The sequence below is a fragment of the Phocoena sinus genome, chromosome 13 (assembly GCF_008692025.1).
Source record: "Phocoena sinus isolate mPhoSin1 chromosome 13, mPhoSin1.pri, whole genome shotgun sequence".
NCBI lineage: Eukaryota > Metazoa > Chordata > Mammalia > Artiodactyla > Phocoenidae > Phocoena > Phocoena sinus.
In genome coordinates this window covers 17,626,695-17,650,130 of record NC_045775.1, presented here as the reverse complement: position 1 = coordinate 17,650,130, position 23,436 = coordinate 17,626,695, and the positions used below count along the sequence as shown (strand labels likewise).

The 23,436-nt window shown below is 41.2% G+C and overlaps 1 protein-coding gene and 1 pseudogene across 24 annotated transcripts in view; both read left to right on the top strand.

Annotated features, from left to right (window-relative positions):
• Nucleotides 1–23,436, top strand: part of LOC116764761 — a 430,466-nt gene that overhangs the window by 379,419 nt on the left and 27,611 nt on the right. For 19 of the 24 annotated variants that reach the window (XR_004353006.1, XR_004353007.1, XR_004353005.1 and 16 more), the window contains one exon: nucleotides 22,847–22,969. The exons of the other annotated variants lie outside the window; for them this stretch is intronic. The gene's annotated coding sequence lies outside the window, so the exon portion shown is untranslated. The remainder of the gene's footprint in view (nucleotides 1–22,846; nucleotides 22,970–23,436) is intronic. 24 annotated transcript variants of the gene reach the window in all.
• LOC116764763 lies at nucleotides 11,103–12,614 on the top strand (annotated as a pseudogene).

Genomic DNA, 23,436 nt, shown 5'->3' with positions numbered 1-23,436 from the left:
CTACAATTCAATTTAATCTGACACTAACTACCCAGATTAAGAGCTCAGTCCTAGAAGACTGCCTCCATGCCAGTTGTAAGCTCAGATTGACACCTGTACTTCTGACCAACTGGCTGTAAATCTGGGGTTCCCACAACTCCCTCTTCAGGTTTGACAATTTGCCAGAAGAGTTCACAAACCTTAGGAAAATACTTTATTAGGTTTCCAGGTTGATTTGAAAGGACATTATAAAAGATACAAATGAACAGCCGAATGAAGAGGTACATAGGGTGACATCCAGAAAGGTCCCAAGTGCAGGAGCTCTGTCCTGTGGAATTGGGGTGCAGCACTTTCCCAGCACATGGATGCATTCATCAACCCAGAAGCCCTTTAATAAACCCTGTTGTTCAGGGGTTTTCATGGGGGTTGCTTTATGCAGGCATGATTGGTTAGATCATTGATCATTGGTGATTAGACTCCATCTCAGCCCTTCTCCTCTCCCAGGAAGTTAGGGGAAAGGACTGAAAGTCCCAAGTTTCTAATTAAAGCTTGATCTTTCTAATGAACCACCGCCATCCTGAAGCTGTCCAGGGTCCCCTGGAACCAGTCGTCTCAGTAGCATGCACAAGACACTCATCACGCTGAAGTTTTCAAGGTTTTTAGGAGCTGTGTGCCAGGAATCTGGGAAAAAGACCAAATCTTCATTTTTATTATATCACAGCCTCATTGGCCAAGGAACCAGGGAAAGTGGGGCTGAAGTGGGGAGTCACTTGGGGAAAACACCATCTGCAGCCGAACACAAGGTCACAGGCTGGGCTGTGGAACTAGAATAGGATTGTCACCCTCATGTCCTCACCCTCTTTCACATCTGCCATGTGCCAAGCACTTTCTGGGGGTGATGTGATGGATACATAGGTCAACTAGACATTGTTCACATCATGCTCACAATATTGGAGGAAATGGCATGTAAGCAACTGTACATAATACATTGTGGAAAGCCATATTCAGAGGCTTGTACAAGTGCAGAGGAACACAGAGGAGACACCAATTAATTATGCCAGGAAGTTCGGGTTAAGTTGTCACGGGGGACATAATATTTTCAGCTGGGCTGTGAAAGATGAGGAGGATATTATCAACTGGAGACAAAGGAAGTATATTCCAGGTAGAGGATACGACATGAGCAAAGACATTGAGTTGTAGATGTTTATTCAGGGAACAGTGAACTGATCAGCATGGTTATAGCATAAGGTGTCTAACTGGGAGCAGTCATGATAGTCAACATTAATCAAACATTTCTTATACGCGAGGGACTTTTTTATGCATATGAATTTATTTAATCCTAAGAACGATCCCAGGTAGTTACTAACATTATCTCCATTTTCCAGAGGAAGACACAGAGGCTTAGAGAGGTTAAGGAAATTTCCTAAGGTTGTAACGTATGGTCTGGAGCCAGGATTAGAGAGAACGCAGGCTGGCTATGATTGACCAGAAAAACTGAGGATAAGACTTTGCATCTCAGGTCGTGGGCTTATTCTTAATCTTTATCCCTCCCAGAATCCTCTGATGCAGAGTGAACAACACGGTCCCTTTGGATGCAGGAAGAATAGTCTTGAACTTTCTATTTGTTTTGATCTCATCTTTTTATGATGATTTTTAGTGTGTTTCATGATGTACCCACTATGTTAGTGCATTAGAACATGCGTTGAATATATAATGTATAAATAAATAGGCCTACATGTTTAGGAGGGTGGTACTGAAACATTTTTTCTTGGAAGAACTACGAAGCAAACAGTTTTACTGGTTTGGGCCAGTAATTCTCAAGGGTAGTTTCCTGAGCAGCAGCAGCAGCCTCACCTGGGAATGGGTTAGAAATGCGAATTTCCAGGCCCCACCACAGACTTACTGGATCAGATACCTTGGGGGTGGGGCCCAGCAACCTGTGCTTTAACAGATCACCCAGGTGAGGCTCACTGATCTAGGCAATACAGCTTTTAAGGTAGAAAGTGAGATGACTTAATTTGAGTTCTAGAAGGATAACTCTAGTTGGACTGAAGACAGTGAGCTACTAGAAACCAGGAGATTCTTTAAGGGATTATTAAAATGGTCATGGCTAGAATGGAGCAGGGTCTGGGTCGAGTAAGAGAAATGGATTTCAGAAATATTGAAAGGGACAAATTAAATATTACAATTTGGGGATGAGGGAGAGGGAGTTAAATCCAGATATGGCACCAAAGAGTCTAATGCACAGAATTGTGGTCACCATCTGTGCCTAGGGGTGAGTGAGTCAGAGCTTGTGATGGCAGGAATGGGTAATGAATGATCCTGTTTAATCTGAAGTGTGTGGCGGATATTCAGGATGAGTAGGCGGTTAGAATTCAAATTCAAAAGAGACACGAGATTTGGAAATTTATATATTTGAGAGAGAACAGCATATAGGTAGCAATAGAATCAATGGACATAGATAAAATGAGGAAGTTCCAATTTCTCTGTGATGAAGTATGAGGCCAAATAATCTGTGAAGAATGAAGAGGCCAGAAGCGAGATCGGGGCCTAAGTCAGGGGCTGATAGTAAGAGCAACTAACGTAGGAAACAGGGAGCGGAAGCAAAGCATGAGAGAAAACTAATGTATTGGTGTGTCGATCTCCAGGACCACTCTGGGCCCATGGCAGGGGCTCGGTGTGTGCTGGCTGGCTGGAGAGGCTAGTGAGAGGTTTTTAACCTTTTGGTGCCATCGACCCCTTCTCTAGACTTAGAGAAGCCTATGGATCCTTTTTCAGAATAATTTTTTAAAAATACATAAATTTTAAAACATAGCATTAAAAAGGAAACCAATTATGATAAAATATTAAAATATCAAAAGTGAATTTATGATATAGTAGGATTCATACATTAATTATATATATCTTTATTAATGCATTCAGTAGTGACTATCGGTGGGAGTAATAACCCTACAAAGTTGTGATGAGTGCAAATGATAATTAGAGATATCTGCAACAACTGTTATGTGATATGAAAATATTGGTGACTGCTACTGGTAACAAAAATCACAGATACTGCTAATACTTTTCTGGTTTGCTACCTGCATGCATAATTGAAGTTAATGCTAAATCCAGTTAAAGGTTAGGGAAAATAAATACGTAATTTTTTCCATTGAAAATATGTGAACCACCTGAACTCTATCCTTGGACTCCTTGAGGGTACATAGACTCTGAGTTAAGACCTCCCGTGCTAAATGGGTAGGCAGAAGTATATGCGTTTACCCATACATATATACATAGTCAGTGATGTATTTGCAGATAGGAGTTAATTTTCTGGATCAATTTTCATATGCCTTGTTCAAGGTAAATTTTGTTTGAAAGACTGCTGTTTTAGATATTAAGTAATTTGAGTGCATTTAGCCAGCCCCTATGGAGAATCATTGAGGAGAAATCAGTTTGTCTCTCTATAAAAACGTTAACCTTGCTAACCTATCTTCAGCCAGAATGGTGGTTAGTGTGTACTGACAATAATTCCCCAGTGTTTTAACTCTACTTCTGACATTTTAGTCAGAAGTGGCATAATTTGTAATGCTTACTATTTATAGATGTTTTATAAGTAAAATTGTGGCAGTTTAATAAAAATAGTTATGTGTTATTTTGCTATTTTTGTTAAAATTTGAAGAAACTTAGAGGTCTGATTCAAATCTCACATTTTGTTGGTGAGGCAACTGAGACCCAGAAAGAGAAAGAGATTTTGTTCTGGTTATCTACTGCTGCAAAACAATTCATCCCCCCGAAACACAACAGCTTTAAATAAAAGTATATTTTATTTTTTCTCACAATTTTGTGATTCAGACATTCAGGCAGGGCTTAGCTGGGCAACTCTTTTACTCCACACAGCATTGACTGAGGTCACTCCGTAATATACAGCTGGTGGTTGGGCTGGTCCACGAGTCCATGAGAGCTCCATGCTATGTCTGAGCTGGAGGACTGTGCTAAGTGGAGATGTCATCTTGATGCCTACATGTGTCCTCTCCAGCATGGTGGTTCCTGGTTCCCAGAAAGTGTCCCAAGAGGCCACATAGATGAAAAATTAAAGACTTTATATGATTTAGTCTCAAAATTCCCAGAATGTCAATTCTGCTGCATTCTATCAAACAAGTCAAGGAGGCCAGCTCAGATTAGAAGGGAAGAATATGAGACTCCAGCCTTCCAGGGTAGGAGTATCAAATAAATTGTGACCACCTTTCACCTATCACAGTCCACCTTTTGGCCACAGACCATTAATATTTCTTCCACATGCAAATACATTTACATCTCCGAAGCCCTTCAAAATTCTCACCCAATTCTAGCTTCAGGCTCAAGCTGAGGTTCAGAATATTGTTATGTAAGTAAGTCTAGAAGTTGAATATGTTGAATAAAGAGATGAGTTATCTGCCCCTTCAAAGCCAACAGACAGTGGTGATACAGGAAGAGGATAAATATAACAGACATTCTCATCCAAACAGGTGAGAATAGGAGGCACATAGCAGTCACTGGTCTAGACCAATTCAGAAATCCAACTACGTATGAAATAGAACTGTGTACTTGTGGCCACTTCCTTGATTAGACCCAGTCTTCCTCCCTGGGTATGATTCTCCCTGGTTCCTTTCTCTCTTCTTTGGGCTCTTGGTTTTACCCTCTGAGTCATCTTTTCTTTTATATAACAAATGACCTGTGCTTGGCTAGGTAGTTTTCTCAGTCTGCTTCCTTTGTGGGTGCAAAGGTCTCTTTTCATTCCGGACTGTGTCCATTCAGCTAACTGCTTCTGTAGTACAATTCTCTTAAAACTCTCTTTGTGTGTTTGCAGGACTCTTTTTGGGGTTAATTTCCATTAGATCAAAATCATACTCACAATTATCTTCCAGGTAAGCTCTGCTCTGGCTTGTTGTGACACGGGGTGCTATGGGACAAAGCCTTCAAGATTCTTGACACCTTTTTATCTAGATAAAAAATTTTACAACATTCAACCCTTAGATTCTTAAAGGCTCCTTTCCTACCAAAGAGAATCCACTAGGCATTTCCTTAAGATTTTTATCAGTCCTACTATGCACACCCTTAAATCTCTCTGAGTCTCAACAAAGGTCTTATAGCAACAACCTTAAGATCTTTACCCTGAGACCGTTTCTTACTTTGAGATTATTTTACCATCCAGAGATGCTGGGAATGGAAAACATTTTTGTTTTGGAAACAGGAAGTCTTGGCTTCCTTGTATTTCCTCTAAAATCTGCTTGAAAATTGTACATTTTCTTATTTAATCTAAATATTCTCTATGGCAGTTTGTCACATAAAGTAAAAATAAACCAGTTGCTACTTTTGATGTTGTCTGGAAATCTCTTTAGCCTGATCTAATGGTTCATTAGTTTTTCTATTTTCTACATTACTATAGGCAACAGTTTCGCTGAACTTTCTAGCACTACATCTTTTCTCCAGGCTCCAAAAACATTTTTCCTTTTGTCATTTGACAATTTATCAACAGTCTCATCCAAGCTCTTCTACCTTTCACCCACGTCTCCACTCCAAAGCCAATGCCACATGCTTTAGGATTGTGTTCTAACAGCACCTGCTTCCAGTACAAAATTCAGTTTCAGTTACCTATTACTGTGTAACAAGTTACTCCAAAATTTAGTAGCTTCAAACAGCAACTATTTTTATATATAATTATAATAATTATATATAATTGTATAATTTTGAGGTGGTGTTGTGCTTCAAACATTTGAGAAGGGCTCAGCTGGGTGATTCTTCTGTCCCACCTGATGTCAGCTGGGTGAGTCCCACTCATGGTGTTTAGCTGACAGAAGGGTTGGTACAAAGGGTCTACGAGAAACTTACTCAAGCTGGTTAGTGAAATGGTTGGGACTGGAAACAGAGCTTCCAGTTCCTACCACAGAGGTCTTTTCTTCTATCCCAGGTGGCCAAATCTATCTTTTAATTTTTTGTTGTAGGAAGATTTCTTATGCTTTTATCCAAACCTTTAGGAAGGAGAGAAGGAGGTGTTTTTCATAGACAGGAAATCATCCTTGATGTCCCTGAATCTGTATTTGCAGATTCATTTATGGGATGTCCATGGGATGTTCTGGATTTTCATGCTTCTCAGATGCTCTTTGCATGCTGGTAGCACAATTGGGAATAATATGTACATACAGTGCTTTTTATTCTTATTTTGTCCTTACTGTCTGAGCAAGAAGACATTCAATTATAACTTATCTTTAATTCACTCAGCTCTGCTCTGTCTAACTTGCCTTTCTGATGATGAAGCAAATTTCCTATATTCAGATTTCCCTAACTGTTATAACTGGGGCTGCCCGATAAGGAACTATAATCCTTGCCCCTAGAAGTAGGATTCATAATCAAGAGGATATCAAGACTTCAACATCAGTGGAGCCTGGTAGTAAGCCCTATTCTAACCTTGTACTGAGATTTATAGGACTCCTAAGCCCTTCCTTATTCAATTGACCAAGGCTATAGCTGTGCTCTTAACGTCTGTATTGGGTTTCACTTTTAGTTCATTTTGCCTCTGTCTATTCTTATGTGATGGGGGTCCATCTTGCTCTCCTATCAGATAGAATATGGGGATTATTTAAAAATAGTGATAAAAGCACACCAGAAATCTTTCAGTGGGAAGGATTAATGTGGATTCTAGGGGAAGAAATCAGTTTGCTTCTTTGCTAAAAAAACACAATGAGTAGAGGAAAAAGAATCAGAAGAAGAAAAAAGACATAGGACATTATCCCAAGCAAAATGGACATGAAAATCAAACTACAGAGCAAGTACTATGCACAGCTATTGACCAAAAAGGATAGAGGCTGAGATTTGGAAAACAAATGTTTTTCAACACAGACACATACAGAGCCAGAAGGCATTATAGTGTTTTGTGGGGGTTTTTTTTCAACATCGTCTATGCTGGGAGAATTTATGATCACAACATTTCTTCTTGATTTTTCAAATTAATAATATCAAAAGGGAGCTTGGCATATTAAATGAAGACTCTGTTTTCCACAATGGATTCAGCAGTAGATACCCCAGAATGTCCCAAAAAGGAGTGAGGAGAAGTGTGCGGGCCTGGGGACCTCCACAATTAGATTTGCATCTCTTCTTAAAGAACTAACCTATGACAGCCTGTGGATTCAAATAAACACATGAATGTCATCAATTTAAGAGTTTAAATGGCCAAGGCACCCAAACTCTGATACGTAATAAGCTATTTATAAGAATTCTAGCTACTCCTCAAAGCAGAGCTCTTTTTCCCTCGGGAAGAATGATTTTGTGAGGCCACAATATATCATACAGTATATACGTATACTGTATACGATACATATTCGTAAGTGGACCGTCACATTGAAGGAGAAGACTGGAGAAATGCTAGACCAGTCATCCAAAGAGTATCCTGTTTTTGTTTTTTGACCCAAATGTATAGAAAATATCTTCAACTAATCAGATTATTATATTATACTGTCACATTTGAGACTGTTCCATAAAGTCACAGAACGAAGTGTTGGAAGGCCCCTTACTGCACTGGTGACAGCATGGGATTCAGAGGGATTGAGAGACCTTTCCAAAGTCACAGAACCAGCTAATGTAAGAACTGAGGCTGAGTCCATTCTCCTTTTTCCTAAATTTGAATTTCCAAATCTGAGCCTCTCCCCATACATGCAAATACAGTTTTTATATTTACTGTTTTAAAATCTGGTCTGTCTCTTGATTTTTTTTTACTCATATGGCTTTGGATTTTTATCACTTCTCATTTACTCCTTTATTCTTTCAGTTGACAAATATTTTAGTGGCTACTGTGTTATGTGCTGGGTATGTCTTACGCTCTGGGTGATACAGCATGTAAGGACTTTATATCCCACTGGGGAAAGGTAGACAATCGAGTAATCAATACATAAAATAAAAATAAAATAAAAGGGCCAAGGATGCTAGGGGTAACTCTTTCATATAGAATGAACAGAAGGACAACTTCTCTAAGACAAGGTGACTTTGAAACAGAGATATGAAGGAATCAAGGAGCCAGGCAGGGCAGGCTTTGTGGGTGTACTTACCTGTGTAGCCACACTTGATTTAATACTCTGCTGTTGCCATCTTAAGATTCTTAATAATTTTTTAAAAAAATACATTTCATTTTATACTGGGCCCAACAAATTATGTAGCTGGTCCTGGACCAGGAATGAGCCATGCAATAGTTGGGAGAAGAGCAGTCTGGGCAGAGGGCACCCGTGAGAACACAAGAGCTGAAATGAACAAGGAACAGAAGGCCAGTAAACTGGAGTGGGGAAGGCAAGAGGGGAGAGTGACAGGAGCTGACATCAGGGAGGTGGGGGAGAGGGGACCCTTGGAATTGGCTGTCACTCTGAGTAAGATGGCAAAGCCATTGACCAGAGTGGTGACATAATTTGACCTTCGTTTTAAAGCAATTATTCTGGACTTGACTTATTTGGTTATGACACATTCACTGTAAGATTTACCTATTTCCCAAAATAGACTAACAGCAATTTTACCAAAATTAGCTACATAACTGATAAAGAAGCCTTTTTAATTTTTTAAATTCAAAATGTTAAATAAAGATTTTAAATACTTCATGAAAGTAACAAATTATTAACTCCCTATGGTTATATAGACTAAACCTTTTAGAAAAATTTATTCCTTTCCTAGACAGTTTGAATTTTTAGAACCTTACAGCTAAACTTCCTAAACACAAATATTCCTGTCCACAGAAATATCCTTTTCTTTACCTATTTTTACTGGAAAAGGGACTGTACATATCCTAGAGAATGTTTAATCTTCTGCTATACTTCAGTTTCCTCCCTTGAGAGAGAGAAGAAAAAAAATCATGCTCCATTGTTGAATAACACCACTATTTCATGAAAGAAGATGTTTCTGCCAAATGTCCAAGGGAAGGAATCTTACTCAATTCTATTGCTGGTTAGAGCATTTCTTTTTGAAAAAAATAAAAATTACAAGTTTCTGAAATGAAATCTGAAGATTATCCAGTATTAAATATATAGAATTTTTTAAATGGATATAAGAGCATGAAAAGAAAATTTGAAGTTACCAAAGGATATTCTAGAGTGCAAGAGGGAAGTACTGTGTACACAAAGTATATTAGAGCCTTATATTTGTAGTTATAGAGGTACCTTTGTAACGTGGGTCCAGTGTGACTGTCAAAGTTGATGCGAGGCTCTTGGAAGAGGAAAATATAATGCATGTAGCATCCTTCCAGCACTTTGCACGTACTTTTGCATCTTTTATCTCACTATATCCTCACCATTCCTGAAATGGGTAAGTTGGGTTTTATTTCTAATGTGAGATGAAGAAATGGAAGCCTAAAGAATTTAAATAATTAGCTCACAGTTGATAGCAAACCACTGACAAAACAGGAATCTAGACATCTTGACTCTCAGTTCAATGCTCATCCCATGTCCTCATACTTGTTCCCTTGATGTTAAGCAGATGAAGCGGCAACTGTGTGTGCTTTGTGAAATAGACCAAAACAAATCTGTTGTACAATGATCACTGATGGTGGTGCAAGGAGCAAAAAGAGATAGGAAAAAACCACACACACACTGTTTAAAAGAAATATAAATTGGAATTCTTCACAATGAAAAACTTCTGTTTTGCAAACGATACTGTTAAGAAAATGAAAAGACAAGCCATGGGCTAAGAGGAGATATTGGCAAAACAGAAAGGACTTGTATCCAAAATATGTAAATTGCTCTGCAAATTCAATAATAGGAAAACATCCAACCAATTAAACATGGAAGAATATTTGAAGACACTTCACCAAAACACAGGGATGACAAATAAGCCCAGGAGAAGTCGCTCATCTTCATTAGTCATCAGAAAAATGCAAATTAAAATCACAATGAGACACTGCTACACACCTAATACAAAGGCTAAAATAAAAATATCAGACAATATCAAGAGGTGATAAGCATGTTAAGTGACTAGAATTCTCACATCTTGCTGGTGGGAATGCAAAATGCACAACCATTTTTAGTAATTTTTTATAAGTCACTGAACAACCCAGAAATGCCACTCCTAGATATTTACCCAAGAGAAATGAAAACACGATCACAGAAAGGCCTGTGCCTGGATGTCTATAGCAGCTTAGTTCACCATTTCTCTAAACCGAAAACAACTCAAAATGCACTTTAATAAGTGGATAAACAAACGGTGGCACATCCATGTAAAGGAACACTAGTCTGCAGTGAAACGTACTGAAGCGTGTAACACCCTGGATGGATCTTAACGGCATTCTGCCAAACGAAAGAAGCCAGGCTCAAAAGGTTACATACTTTATGATTCTGTTTACATGATAATCTGGAAAACGCAAAAACGGATCAGTAGTTGCCAGGGGCTGAAAATAGAGGGAGAGCTTGATCGCCAAGGGGCATAAGGACATTTTTTGAAGGAGATGGGACAGTTCTAAATCTTGACCCTGGTAGCTGTTACATTATTTGTAACCTGATGTGTTAAACTCATAGAATTGCACATCAAAATGGTCAATGTCATACGTAAATTATGCTACATTTAAAAAGGAATACAAATACATAAAATCTAGTTGAAATCAAAAGACATGATAACTAGTTGATGTCAAAAGAACAAATATGCCAGACAATAAAAAAACATAAATTGTCCAAAGTGTCTCCTATTTGACAGTAAACTTAAATTAGCAGTTGAAATGTCCAATTACTCTTTGAAAGTGAAACTGAATCTAACATCTGATTGGTTAGAGTCCATGTACAACTTTGAAAAGTACATGTTAACGATAACATAAGAATGAAATAGAGCAATAAGTGAGCTAAATAGCTATTTAATATAATTTTCTAAATGAAATAATTAACCAAAAAGGCCTTTACTTACTAATTTATTCAGCTATACAGAAATAATCTGAATAATCAAGCCTCCAGGATGTAAACTGGCAAATCTTTACTCAACAAAGGCAAATAGCCTGAGGCGCCACTTGCGGTGGGGCGGCAGCAGGCGGCGGCGGGTGGCTCTTGGGGCCAGTGCAAGGGCGGTGGTGGCCCTGCGGGGCGGCTGCCGGACTGCGGCTCGGGGTGGTCACACGAGGGACCCGCACGGGGCCCTTATGCAGGGCACCTGGGACCGCCCCAGACATGAAGCGCTACCTTTGGGAGCGCTACCGGGAGGCAAAGAGGAGCACAGAATTGGTTACTTCAGTTATGAGCAACTTGCTGAATCCAGATGCCATCTTCTCCAACAATGAGATGAGCCTGTTGGACATTGAAATCTACGGCTTGAAAGATGATGATTACACCTTGGTGTTTTATTCTAAGCACCTCCACACACTGATAATTTAATGCCGCTCGGGACCTTCTCATCAACGAACACAGGTATCCCATGGAAATCAGGAAGTATGAGTATGACCCAAACTTCGCAATCCGTGGACTGCATTATGACGTGCAGCGGTCGGTCTTGATGAAGATCAGTGCTTTTCATTACATCCAGCTGGGAACTGTCTACAGAGGCCTAAGCGTGGTCCCTGATGAGGAAGTCATTGAAATGTACCAGGGCTCCCACGTGCCTTTGGAACAGATGAGCGACTTTTATGAGAGTTCCCACGGAAACACCATGACATCACGTCCATGTTCATGGACATCTTCTCTCTGCCCGAGATGACCCTGCTGTCCGGTGTGAATGAGTACTTTCTGAAGAACAACATCGACTATGAGCCTGTGCACCTGTACAAAGACGTCAAGGATTCAGTTCGGGAGGTGCACACCAAAGGAATCATGTACAGAGCAGTTGAAGCAGATATTGAAAAGTACATCTGCTACCCTGAGCAGACCCGTGCAGTGTTGGCCAAACTGGTTGATCATGGCAAGAAGATGTTTCTCATCACCAATAGCCCCAGTAGCTTTGTGGATGAAGGGATGAGGTATATTGTTGAAAAAGACTGGAGGGACCTGTTTGATGTGGTCATCGTTCAGGCAGAGAAGCCAGACTTCTTTAGTGATAAGTAGAGTCCCTTCCAAAAGGTGAATGTGAAAGGCGTCTTACTCTAGGATAAAATCTACACGTTGCAGAAAGGCCAGATTTATAAGCAGGGCAATTTAGATGAACTTTTGAAGTTTACTGGATGGAGGGGATCCAAAGTGTTGTATTTTGGTGACCATGTATACAGTGACCTGGTGGACTTGACCCTAAAGCATGGCTGGTGAATGGGTGCAATTATCCTGGAATTGAGATCTGAGCTCAGAATCATGAACATGGAAAAGTACATTCAAACAATTACCTGGCTACAGACCTTGACTGGGTTATTGGAGCAGATGCAAGTTCACAGAGATGCAGAGTCACAGCTGGTTTTGCAGGAGTGCAAAAAGGAGAGGAAGGAGTTGAGAGAAATGACCAAAGTTTCCTTCAGCGCCCAGTTTGGAAGCTTGTTCCGCATAGACCAGAACCCCACGTACTTCCTGCGGTGCCTGTTGTGATTTGCCGACATCTACGTGGCATCCCTGAGCTGCCTCCTGAGCTATGACATCAGCTACACGTTCTACCCCTGGAGGACCCCACTGCAGCACGAGCTTCCTGCCTGGTCTGACAGGCCCCCGGCCGCCAGGCTGCCACTCCTGCAGGAGGCCCAGGCCAAGTAGCCAGCAGCCCAGCCACGCTGGGCGCAAAAAGCCAGGACCAGCAGCGGCCCCGCACTGGGCAGACTTTGTGTGGACGTGACTGTCGCTTACAGACATGCCTTGTGATATCTGTTTTGTACATTACGGAGGATACCCCCCAGCTCGTGAAGACAGGAGCTAGCAGCCCACGGGAACTGCCTTCCTGTACATGTGGGGACAGCGGCTGGCTACCTGTCAACACCCTGTGATCAGCCTTCTTGTTTACTAAGGTACCGTAACTGGCATCAGATTTTCTGGGATGGGGAGGCTTCTTGATACCATCTCTGGATTCCAGCAGGTGCCGTTCTGAAACTCTTCCATGGAAAATGCAAGGAAAAACTGAACATTCACAGGCCGTGCAGGGGCCCAGTGATGTGCACCGGTGAACTGCTCACAGAAAGCTGATGCTTGAGCGAGCTTTCCGATAGCATACCACGATGTCAGTGGCAGAGATGGTCCCTAGATGACAGCCGGTTCCCAGATACCTTCTCGTACTAGGGCTTTGGCACTCTGGTGCCTCACTTGAAAGCAGACTCAGCCTCTCTGGAAGTCTTTCGTGAGAAAAAAGAACAAGAGAAGTTGCAAGTCCTTGGCCTTGATTGTCCTCAGTATCCATGTGCCGTGTCCTGCCCCCTGCAGGGGAAGGATCATTGTGCCCCAAGTGATGGGCAGGTTCACTCTTTCCCCCAGAAAAGGAGGGCAAAGAGAGAAGAGCTTCTGGTTAAATTCCAGCCAGCAGAACAGACTTTGTAGAATGAGGCTGTGCGAAACGAACAGGTCAGAAGACAAATGCCAGTGCGTTTGTGTGCGTCTCCCAGGACTTTATTTTACCTGAAACTGCTGCCCGTGTATTGCTTGAAGGTGATCATTGGAGGATGGAAAATGAAACCAAAAAAATGTCCTTGTAATGAAGTGCCACACCGTGACCCCCACCGGGTGTGTTGCAATCTTATTAAAATGTGTATTACCAGAAAAAAAGAAAAAGAAAAAGAAAAAAAAGGCAAATAAAGAGCAAAAAACATTACCTTTGAAGGCTATTCTTCAACTGGTCAAAAGGAATAGATGTTCTATAAGTGCTTGAGAACCATCACAACTTTAGTTCTTAGTATTGTATGTGATTATTGCTTATTTGACTTAAGTATTTGATATATTTAAGTATTTGACATGTTGCCAACATGGTCAGAACCCTATCACCCTTTTTCATACTTCATTTCTAGTTTCATGATCTAGTTGTCTTAACGGAAAAGTCTGGTCATTCTGTGGAATCTCTTTTCCTGTCTTGGCCTTTCACGCAGCCTTTGCTGTCTTGTGAAAATGCAAAGATCTTGAGTTTAGGAAACACAGTCATGCTTGTCCACGAGGTAGAGAAACACTACTTTGTACTCGGGCAATCAGACTGTAGAAATAAAAATGGGAGAATCAAAGAGGAACAAATGAAAGGAACCTTGAAATACTATTTTCATATCTACTAAAATAACAACTGTAAACAAACAAGCAACAATAGTTCTCATCCCTGCTGATGCTATGATGAAAGCGGTACATCAATTTTTGCTTGTGGCCTTGTAAGTTTCTAAAATTATTTGTGATAACAAAATGGAAGTACAGTGCCTTGTGAGGTCTGAAAAATGTACATTTGATTAAATAATTCTCCGTTTAGAAATGTATCCAAAGGAAATAATTTGATGGGAGAAAAAATGATGCCTGACCCATATATCAACCCAGAATGAGCTAAAATAGAAAGCTAATTAAATGTACACCATTAGGGGAATTGGATAAAAAAGAAAAGAAATTTAGCGGAATACAGACTTCGGGGACTTCTTAGGTAGCATGAGAATTAGCTTTAGCTACCTGTGCTCAGCACCTATGTTTACACATCCCGTTTCCTCCTGTATCACCCCTCCAATTGTTCTAAGCACCATTTAACAAACTATACCTTTCATTTATTTTCTTCATTTTTTGTCTCCTTTAACAAAAGCAACCTCTTGAGTGCAAGGATTTTTGCCTGTTTCCTTCACTGTTGTTTTCTCTGTGCCTAGAGCAGTTCCTGGCACATAGCAGACACTAAATAAATAGTCATTAAACAATTATAAAAACTGAATGCAAATATACTCAGTAAGGATTTTTTAGTAGCCTGATTTTGATTCTGTTTCACTTTTTGCTTTTTATTTAGCCATTTTAAAAAATTAGTTCATTCAGCAAATATTTACTAAGCCCTGCTCTGAGCCAGGCATTGTAATAGGTGCTGGTTCATCGACATGACCCAGACAGTTGTGATCCTGTAGCATCGTGGGGCTCACCGTCTGATGGAGAAGAGGGCCCTGGAGCCGGAATCACGAGGGAAATGAACCGGGAGGAGAGGGAGGGACTATAGGGACGTACGACAAGGGGCTTCCCCTCCCTAGGGGTTAGAGAGCCTTAGGGATCAAAGCCTTGAGGGATGAGGAACAGTTTACTAGGGGAGAATGTTCCAGGTCTGGCGGACACACACGTGAAGGACCTGAGCCATGATTCTGGCACTTCCGAGGCCAGGAGGGCCGAAGTTGCTGTGGTTGGGGTCATGCCCACTGTGGGGGGCATCGTGCATGCTGAGAACCTGAAGGCGGACTGGAATGAGGAGGCCCTGAACCCTCTTCAGCACTTGGGTCTCTATCTTGAGGGCAATGGGAAATTATTGACAAAATATAGATGTAACAGAAGAATGATCTGGTTGAACCTGAAGTTTGTGGAAATGGCTGTGGTTCCATATAGAGCATGGGCAGGACGCATATAAGACGGGAGAGAGCTGGTCCCAGAGGGTAACACAAGCGTGAGCTGCAGGTCCTGGGTCCAATTCCTATCGTGTTCTTCGATCTCCCCCTGGATAAAGGAGATCTCTGTTCTGTCTGCCTCATTGAGTGGATATAAGAGGTGCCGTGGTTATAAGGCTGAAAAATGCTGTTAATGTGAGGTGTGGTTTATCTTTTTCATCTGACCTGGGCAAGGAGAGCATGAAAATGAGGAGAAGGTCTGTATTGTCTCAGTGCTCATATGTGAGCTGAGAATGGGCTTATTCTCGTTGATAGTCCATCTGAAGATAATATGAAGACATTTGTTTGAGTCATACTTTCAATTCCTTTGGTCAGTTTTCACAGGCTTAGTGATGCGGTACATTAAGTGATCTCTGTTTTCTTGCTTTCACCATAGAGATTAATTTGGTAGCAGAAACAGAGGCTTGCTATGGAATTATGAAGATGCGAATGGTTGCATAGTTCTTCCCGCTGTCCCCAAAACAGGCCTGGGCCCTGGCCGCAGGTCCTGAGGGAGGCGGTTTCCCTGTGGAGTGCCCTAACTTCAGGGCGGGATGCTGGCTGCTGGTGCCCCCCCTCTGCCCCTTCTCCATTTCTAATCAGTTCTTCGCCTGCTGCAGCTTGGGGCCCAGCCTTTCAATTATTCAAGAATCAGAAAGTATTTGTTGCCTGATGCAGGATTTGCTTTTCTTCAACAGAACAAAACCCTGGTAGGTGAGATTCACCACCTGGGGCAGCTGGGTCTCTGGATGCTTGCAGGTTGCCTTCAGAGGGGCAGTTGCTCTGGGAGGGGGTTCGGTTCAGACAGCATATAAAGTGGATGGAAGAAAAGAAAAGAGACAAACAGATGAATAGGGAACATCCTGATTTTGCCTTCTATTTGTCCAGCTAGAAAACTAGAGCATGCTGAAATATACAGAAACCTCAGGCGCTGGTTGAGGAAAGAGGCAGCTTTGCAGGGAGTGGTGAGAATTCCGGTTCCAGACTAGATTCTGCTGCTAAACTGTCCTGTGTCTCTAGGAAATCATCTCTCCTCTTTGGGCCATCGTCTCTTTACCTCTTTGGGCCATCTCTCTCTTTAATGAGAAAGATGGATTATTTGATCTCTAAGATTCCTTCACTTCTGTGACTTTTAATTTCAGAGTGATGTTCAGATCTTGGTGCCAGCCCTTACTAGATCCTCTGCTTCGGATGGAGCTGGTGCTGTTATAATCTCTTCTCTTCGTTATCATCCATTCAATTCTTTATTCTTTCTTTCAACAAATGAGTATTGAGCACTTGGTGTGTACCTGAGGGAACCCCTCCAGGGGGTCCTAGACTGTGGGTCTTGTGTGATACAGCCGGATTATGAAGGTAAAGTTAGGTATCACTTCTCTGATGGCTTTCTAACTAGACTCTGAAGACTGGTTTAGTTCTAGAAGCCATGAGACCTACTCATTTATGCATCTATTCATTCAGCAAACATTGACTGAGCATAAACTATAAGCCAGGGGGCATACTAGGGAAAATCAAAGTTGAATCAGGTCAAGGGCTGGCCCTCAAATGTACATGGTTTTGTTGATAAGACTGATATATATTAGGAAAACTGTAATGCAGAGGGGTAAATGCAAAAACAATTTTACAGGCACTGGAAACTATGAGAGCACACAGGAGCAGCATCTTTGAATACTGACCAGGGAGCCAAGGCACACCTCTCAATAGGGCCTGGGATCTATATTATGTATATATGGGATATATATTATTTATATATAATTATGAAATACATTTGTATGAAACAAAATTCAGAACATTTAAAAAAGAAAATAAAGATTACTAGTTATCTCATAATTCAGAGAAAATAACTAAAATTTTTTAAAAGATATATAATTTTGGCATACCTCTTCAAGGTATTTTTGATATCTTTTCTTTCATTGTTTTGTCCAAAAAAACACACATAAATACTGCTTTGTAAGTTGCATATTCATGTGATAATATATCATTGACTTTTTCATATCATAAATAAAATTCTACTTTATTATTTTAAGAGCTGTGTATCATATTCTATTGTATAGATGCCATATTATTCTTTTAGCTAATGTCCTATTGGGTTATTCTGAGTTTCCAATATTATAAACAACATTGTGATAAACACGCTTCTCCTTAGGGCAAATTCTGAGAAGTTGGATATCTAGGTGAAAGGATATTTTAAATATTGACACACGTTGCCAGATTGTGCTTTAGTTTAAAAGCAGAGTTAAATGTGTGTGAGAGTGTGTGTGTGTATGCACTCACAAATGCACCTGCATTCGCTTTAGCTAATATTAACTGAGCACTTACTATATTCCAGATGTTAGACTAAGCACTTTAGATAAATTGTGTGATTTAATGATTGTAACATTTCAGCCCCAGCTGAAGTCCATATACTCGTTAGAAGAGATACTTTAAGGAATATAATCCAGAAACACATTTTATTTGCTAACCCAAGAAACTTAGTGGTATTTGGAAGTAGAAGGGTAAGCATATAAAATATGAGAGGGATAATAAAATCTTGGTTTTAGCTTTGCTAAGATGTCAGTCTTAGCCATTGGTCACAGTCCATGACCTGTAAACTTAAATCCAAATGGAGAAGTTGCCCAACAAGAGTCTATGCTTGCTTCCGTGATGCACATCCAACTTTGCAGTAGTCCAGGGCATTTTTAGTTCTCTGTACCAGCTGATGTTGCTGCAGTGTTTCCTAGAAATAGGGAGGCCCTAGGTCTTGATTTGCCCAGGACAGTCTTGGTCTATGCCTGTTGTCTTGAAGTAATTATTAATTTTGCATCCTTTCATTCTCAAAAGTGTCCACTTGGGAAAATAATTTACTTTGAGGAAATGTGTTGCAGACTGGGCAGGGATTGCTGGTGAGACTGAGTCAAGTTTGGGCAGTGAGATCACCAACTCCTGCCCCTTCCATTACGCTATAGGTCCGGCATCTCTTTATCTTACTTTCTAAAGAAAGTCACGTCCCCTGAAATGCATCAGGATATCTGGTTTCCTCACTTATCCAAATAATAGCTGACAATCACAGAAAAAGCAAAAGTATCTGTGTAGTGAGAATTAGTGTGTTCTATAATAAAATTCTTGCCTTTGTCTATGGGAAACATTCTTATTCAAAGCCTGTCTTCTCTTCTTTTACTCACAGACCTCCAAAACCTTGGGTATCTTATTTCCCACCCACAGGTGATTAAAAGGATAGGTTAGAAAGAGAAAGAATGCCTAAGGCAAACACTTCGGCATGAACAAGCAGTGAAAGTGGCTTATATGAGAGGGAAAAGACGGAAAGCTTAAAAGGAAATGCAAGAACTGCCATGCAGGTACAAACAACCCAGCCCTCTGTAGAGAATCCATGCAGAAGGCAGTAGTGGGAGTTCATAATGATGACCTTGAATTATCAAGAAAATGTTTCATTGCATTTGGTAGGCTGCATTTAAGAAGGTACGGTAGCATGGAACATTTTAGACCAGATCTCTGTCTAAGATACTTCATATTACTTAAATTAGACTTATAAGAGGTAACTCTTCAATAAACACCTTGATTATGCGGAATGACTTAACCTTGTGAGAGTCCTGGGCGGCTAAGAATCTAATATATTAAAAAAGTCATTTAAGGCATCTTTCCTGCCTTCAATGACTTCAAATTCTTGTTGATATTATAAGTTTTCATGCTTCCTAGATATCTTTGCATTTTAATAAAGGACTTTAAAAGACCAAAATGTCTTATAATCCTAAGGGAGTCAAGTTCTGGTAATATAATTCTAGGCACTGAGAACACAGGAGGAAAGTTTCAGGGGCCGAAGGATGTTTCTGGTTATCCATGCAGAGTGCCAGCTTTTCTTTGTGTGAAGATAGTCCTATAAAAAGGGTGATCTTCTCAGCTGCTCATGTCCTCGGGAATCATAAATCCCCACCTCTGAGGGACCCTCTGGCCCTGAACCATGTCCGTGAGACAAAGAACAGAGTGAGTCAAACATGCTTCTGGCTGAGTAGAAGGTGAAAGAGTCCCCAGGGCGACTGAGGCACTCCTTGGTACTAATCAGAAACAAAGTTAGGAATCATTTAAGTGCCAAGTGGTCCTGAGCTCTGAGAGTCAAGACTGCTGGGGTTCTGAGAATTCTGGCTGAATATTCAGTAGGTTTCTGCTCATTAATTCCATCCATGGCAATGTTTAAAGTGTAATGAAAACTCAGTGCAAAAAATTAGAAGACTTTCAGCTTTTCATAGTTATCCCCAGGACACGCCAAATCTAAAACAGAGGAAGCAGAGATGGATGAGGCCCCCTCCTCTGCTTTGTTGCTCTCCTTGGTGCCCCTGCAGGAAACAGCCTGGAACGTGGAGGAGCTCCCTGAGGACATAAAGGCTCTAGATGGGAGGAGGGGCCCTCCCCCTTCCAAGGGTCAGTTCACCCTGTTACCTAAACCCTCTACTCAGTGGAGTAGATCTAAAGTCTGGGACAGTCACTTAAATCTGTTGAACTGTGATGCGTTCCTGCATGTTGCTCCCAAATGTAATTCAGGTTTGCATTTCTCTGACCAAAGCTTGCTGCCCCTCCCAGAATGTCACTAACCCAATACTTACTCTTCCTCTGGGAGGAAGAACCTTTGTCTCTGTATCCAGGCAGGAAAGACAGCCACTCAGGTCCAAAGAGCTCTCCTTTGACTCCACTTGGCATTTCTGCATTTTGGGAGTGTTGGTTTCTCAATGTCTTCGGCTAGAGGAAAATAGACAGGAAGGCCATAAGTAGCTGATTCAGATATTCAGGGACCGAATAAACCTCATCATCCCAGTCTTGGGCTGAGGCAGTGAGAGTGACTGCTTCCTGTACATGATCTCAGAGGTACATGGACATCTTCTTTTTCAAAACAATATTTTCTGTGGTTAATATTTATAATTCCCTATTAGATAGAGGCTCATTCTCCTGTGGGCTGTGTGGGTTCACCTTCTCTGCCTCATCAATCATTGCACCACTCATGTGCTGGGAGAAGATGTACAGAAGGAGGGGTCCGAGGGGTGACGGGGATCCTGGGTGCTAAGAACTGGGAAGGCACACCCCAGTACAAGAGGAATGCTGATGACAGCAGACAATGTGATGACACATTTTACTTCTTAATTTCTGGTGTGTGTCTCACACAGATTCCATTCCTTTACCCCGTGCGTTATGAGCTGAATTGTGTCCCCCCCAAATTTGTGTGTTGAAGTCCTAACCCCCAGTGCCTCAGAGTGTGATTGTACTTGGAGGTAGAGTCTTTAAAGAGGTACTTAATTAAGTTAAAATTAGGTCATTAGGATGGGTCTTAATTCTATCTGACTAGAGTCCTTATAAGAGGAGGAAATTAGGACACAGACATGTACAGAGGGAAGACCATGTGATGACACAGGGAGAAGACGGCCACCTACAAGCCAAGGAGAGAGGCCTTAAAAGAAGCTACCCGGCCAACACCTTGATCTCAGACTTCTAGCCTGCAGAACTGAGAGAAAACACACTTTTGTTGTTTAAGCCACTCAGCCTGGGGTACTTTGTTTTGGCGGCCCTAGCATCTAATATACCCTGCATCATATCACCTCTGCTCCACCCTCCAACACACATCCACCAACGCACTCTACTGTCATCACGGTCTCCTGGGAATAGGGTCATTGAGTTTGGTTTACCTTATGTCACCTGACCTCAAAGTACTACTTTAACATCTAAAGAAAGTCATATCTGCTACTGTACTCAGAAAAGCCAAACTTAAAGTATTTTAGGTTTTATCTAGTTCAGGCTTTCAAAAGTCAGTTGCTATGAATAATAACAAGGAAGCTCAGGAAATTAAGGGGAGAGAGGCTGACCCCAGAGTGGGAGCTCCAGAAACAGGTTTGTTTTTATTATTTTTTACATTCTGTTTTCATTGAAATATACTTGATTTACAGTACTGTATTAGTTTCAAGTGTACAATATAGTGATTCAATATTTTATAGCTTATACTCCATTTAAAATTATTATAAAATAATTGGTATATTTCCCAGTGCTGTATGATGTATCCTTGTAGCTTATTTATTTTATACACAGTAGTTTGTATGTCTTAACCTCATCCCCCTATCTTGTTGCTCCTCCCCTTCCCTCTCTCCCCGGTAACCACTAGTTTGTTCTCTGTATCCGTAAGTCTGTTTCTGTTTTGTTATATTTATTCCTTTGTTTTATCTTTTAGATTTCATATACAAGTGATAACATACAGTATTTGTATTTCTCTGTCTGACATATTTCACTAAGCATACTCCTTAGGTCCTTTCGTGTTGTTGCAAATGGCAGAATTTCATTCTTTTTTATGGCCGAGTAATATTCCATTGTATATATGTACCACATCTTCTTTATCGATTCATCTCTTGATGGGCATTTAGTTTGCTTCCATATCTTGGCTATTGTAAATAATGTAGCTATGAACATTGGGGTGCACGTATCTTTTTGAATTAGTGTTTTCATTTTTTTTTTTTTTTTGGCTATATCTGGCAGTAGAATTGCTGGCTCATATGGAAAAAGACCACAGATAACAAACGCTGATGGAGATGTGGAGAAAAGGCAGGCCTAGTACACTGTTGGTGGGAATGTAAATTGGTGTAGCCACTGTGGAAAACAGAGAGTTTTTGATGTTTCTTAAAGAGTTATTAACCACCATCCCCAGGCCAGAGAAAAACCTCGGTCTAGACCTAGGATGTAGGGGGTTCTAGAGTCCAAGGATGGGCCAATGTTAGTTAGAGCCCTTGCCTAGCTCCAACAGGAAGCAGGGTGTGCTATCTCCCAGGGAGAGCTCAGGGTGAGACTATAAGCCCTGGTGGATGGGCACTGAGGCTCAATGTATGTACATACACACACACACACACACACACACACACACACACACACACACACACACACACACAAATGGTAGAAGACTGGGACCTGCCTGAACAAAAGGGTTTTCCAGGGGAGAAAGATTCTCTCAGTAGAAGGAGGGTTCAAAACAAGGACTTGGTGATGAGTAAGAGAAAAACAAAGCTATCAGCTTGATTTTACTCCCCAAAGCCGAGGTGTTGTACTGAGCTAGCATAGCCAGCAATCACAGAGGCCCTTGTCACCTGTCATACCTGCCTGTCCTTCCCAAGGTGGAAGCCCAGACAGCCCATCCCTCTGTGAACTCATTTCCACATCATCTACACTTTCCAATAAGCTCTTACTCTATTAGATTGCTTCCTGGAAGAGCCGAATATTAAAAACCACTGGTCAGTCAGTGCTTTATTCTGTTATTCACCAGACTGAATTTTTAAGCTCAGAACCAATAACGCTGTGACCGCGAAGAATGGATATGGATTTCTCATTCTCACACACTCATATATAATAATAATAAAAGTTTATTAAACAAGAGACATGTTGTTTCAGGGAATTTTTCTTTCCCTTCTCCAGTGCCCCAAGGCTACGATATACAATCTTATTAACTTCCTGGAAGAAATACTCCCTTCCCTTGGTGAAAATGCTGAGCATTCATCTTTTTGGACCTCGAAAATGAGACAGGCCTTTGACGTGAAGGTAGGTGGGCCACAGTTCCATCCAGGGAAATCTAGGCGAGTGAGTCTGATTAGGAGACGCCCAAGGAATCTGCGTGGAGTCCAAGAAGCCTTTTGGAATAAACCCTCCTGGATGTCCTGGGCCAGGAAGATAAGGACAAAGGATCTGATAGTGGGTTGGCACAGCAGGGCATACCAGATCTGAGGAGACTGAACATATCGTTTAGTTCATGCTCCCACTCAGTCATTCAGGGGACTGAGGCACAGACAGGGCCTCTCAGTTACCTAGTCACACAGAATAGCTGACGGAGCAGGAAACAGAAGACTGGCGTCCTGTTCTGGGCTCCTTCTTCCTTTGCCTTCCACCCCACTGTCCTGGATTGATCTCAAACTAAGCAACTTCATCTGCGATTCCTCCATCTCCTGTGAGGTGGCTTCAAGCTCCTCAGGGAGATCAGAGCCATGTTTTGCCCTCCCTTCTCAGCCCAC